General features: G+C 39.3%; 1 protein-coding gene across 2 annotated transcripts in view; it reads right to left on the bottom strand.

Annotated features, from left to right (window-relative positions):
- Positions 1-996, bottom strand: part of LOC101859563 (tubulin polyglutamylase TTLL5) — a 45,954-nt gene extending 44,958 nt beyond the window's left edge. For both annotated transcript variants that reach the window (XM_005096651.3, XM_035969280.1), the window contains exon 1: positions 918-996. The gene's annotated coding sequence lies outside the window, so the exon portion shown is untranslated. The remainder of the gene's footprint in view (positions 1-917) is intronic.
- Between the last annotated feature and the right edge of the window lie 2,006 nt (positions 997-3,002).

Below are 3,002 nucleotides of genomic sequence, written 5' to 3'. Positions count from 1 at the left end.
CACCCCCCCCTTTCATTTCTCTGCTCGGAAGCTCATAGAATAAACTATATTATCCCCGTCTTTCCTCCTAGTCACCTCTCTGTTCAAATTCAATTTTTGTTTAAAGTAAGTTGCTTTGAACTGTCAAAATAGGCCTACAGGCTTTCAAAGTCAACAGTTTAAGTTTGAAACTGAGCAGAGAGAATCATGTAGAACTTCTCCTGACAATGCGGTAATACAAATGGATAGAGAGAAATTTGTACAGTAACTGGTACTGGTACCAGACTAGAGACTAGCCACTGCAAACTTGTCACATGGAAGTCTCAATTTTATTTTAAAAAACCAACTTAACCCAATATACGTATATAACATGACACCCATGTAAAAGAAAACTCAATGTGGCCTGAACCATCTCTCAAGTGCTTATTTAAGAACTAGATACTGTGGTGGAATTTCGCTTTGTCCTGTTGCCCACTCACCAGACATGTCTAAAATCATGACCTCACCTGTTGGAAGACCCAATTCCAAGCACTGTACTGTTCTGCTACTACTGTTAGTGTCAGTGTAGAATTCCTTAGCCAAGATAGATATTCTTTGGTTGATACTGAATTAACGGAAATCAGTTTATTGTGCGATTAGGAATACGTGCAAACCGGTAGCCCAATTATGTATCTTACCCTGGTCTAGTTCCTAGACTATCCCTGACTAAAAACCAAGAACCATGAAAAAATGAACTAAAGGCAGAATCAATACAATCGCCACGTTCCGACACTCTCTACACTCCCGGTCTTCGCTCCCTCCCTTCAAGAGAGCTAGAGACCAGAAACACTATTATAAAGCATATTAATAAAGATCAAAGAATAAGGTAGGCGTCAGCAACCCTTAATAAATTTATGAGCCCAACTTATGTAAAGTAATATGCAGTTTTCAAGCATTACCGTATGTGTTAAATCATGTTTACATTGTTGTTATGCGAGGATGAGGGAGTTCATCCGCCATCGTGTCGGGGCAAGCTCATTGGCCAATCATAACACAGCCGTATCAAGGGGTAAAAGGCGAGCAACTCTGGGGAAATGGTCAGTTGACAAACTTGTCAAACCATTTGAGAGATCCTATTACCAGAATGGCGGAGACTTTGACGGAGTTCGACGCTGTTGTAAATGAACCAACTTCGGGGAAATGTACTGCAACTATGATATTCATGCACGGAACAGGTAAAACTAAAAGACGCATATCATCATTTTAGATAACAGCTTATGCATCTGCTGGATGTTGTTGTGGTTTTTTTTAAGTGTTTTTTTCTTGCTGTGGAAAAACATTAAACCACCGAAAAGCGCACATTAAAAAAATCCCACAACAATTAAATAGCAATTAATTACCAATGCCCATCTTCATTAACAGCAATATCTAAGACTGCAATAACACAAAGAAGAGCAGCAACAACAACAGCAGCAATAATGCACGCGCGCTCACACACCTACACACACACAGTGCGCGCATAGTTTAAGATATAAAGGCTTACTAACACCTTCATACGTTTTTTATTTTATTTCGCATTTCCTGTGATTCCTGTTCGGACTCTTTAGACCTCCTACTGTTGATTCACTTTGGCGTATTGAAAACGCCTTTACAACGGGCTGTTTCATAATTAATGTTGACAAAATTCTTTGACATCGGTAACTAATGGAAAATTGTCTTTATTCATTAAGAAGACTATTATATAACAGCATAGGGTATCTGCAAACAATGTACGCTCAAATTTCTAGCTAGAACGGTATTGAATCTGCATTCTTTTATTTGTTCGCCTAAACTCTCGATTTTTGTAATGCTTATTTATTTATTTATTTATTTATTTATGTATTTATTTATTTATTGAGATTATTGATAAGTGTTTTACGGCGTTCGCAACTGCATACGATCACACGAGCGCGCGGAACACATAATATATTTCCAGCTAATAGGAAATGTTGAATTTTGCACCGGTGGCGGCCGAAGCCTACTGCTCTTACCTGTTTTGGACCATCACGGGATCTTTAACGTGCGCAACTTGCACACGGGACCTCCGAGATTTTTCGCCCTTGTACAAGAATACAAGGTGTTAATCTTACCTACCATAAGATCAGGGGTGTAGCTGAAAGACAGCAGAAAGAATGAGCAAAGGAGTAGCAGTAGAAAGGCTACAGAATGAGCAAGGAACCCGCAGAGGAGGGGCGAAGGAGGTGAGAGGGTGGGGGCAGAAAGTGGAGACGAAAGCAGATGACAGAACATTGTTAGAGAGTAGGAAAGGATGTGAGAGGAGAAAAATTTAGAGAAAAAAAATTCCTGTCGCTATCCAGATTCGAACCTGGGACCTACTGAATGACAGGGGAACACCTGGCTTAACCCCTAGACCACCAGAGCCCTACTCCCGATTTCAAATAATGTTCTGGAATCGTCTTCAGAGAGCGACATACGGTTACAATTTACTGTGCGCACATATTTTGTGCAGCATTTTACTGACACATTCACGATCGTAGGCTTTTTAAATAATGACGATGATGAGGTTACCGTGGCCAGACGTACTGGGTTGGGAGTTTTGTTAGAGCAAAATAAACAACATGCGACTCTTTAACATACTTTTTTGTTTCACTTACTGATTATTATTCTGTTTTTCAAGGCGGCACTGGTGCGTCGTTACGTGATGGAATCAAGAACAAGCTTCAGTGCGACTTCACATTTCCCCACGTAAAGGTTGTCTTTCCAACCGCTCCTATGATGTAAGTGAATAATTAAATGAATGATTGATCAGTAAGCGGACGTTTGCTTTTCTTTTCATTCTGCTTTTATCCCGCCTCTTAAAAATATAGGAACATCAACAATAAGTTATAAGGTTTAACATTGAAGTTAACCAATAACTAGATTCATGTAAAATTAACAAGTTGTCGAACATACGCTGTCGAGCTTATATATTGACGAAAACACGTATTCGAGATAGATAGATAGATAGATAGATAGATAGATAGATAGATAGATAGATAGATAGA

The sequence above is a fragment of the Aplysia californica genome, unplaced genomic scaffold (assembly GCF_000002075.1).
Source record: "Aplysia californica isolate F4 #8 unplaced genomic scaffold, AplCal3.0 scaffold00134, whole genome shotgun sequence".
Lineage (NCBI taxonomy): Eukaryota > Metazoa > Mollusca > Gastropoda > Aplysiida > Aplysiidae > Aplysia > Aplysia californica.
This window is presented reverse-complemented; position numbering and strand designations above follow the sequence as displayed.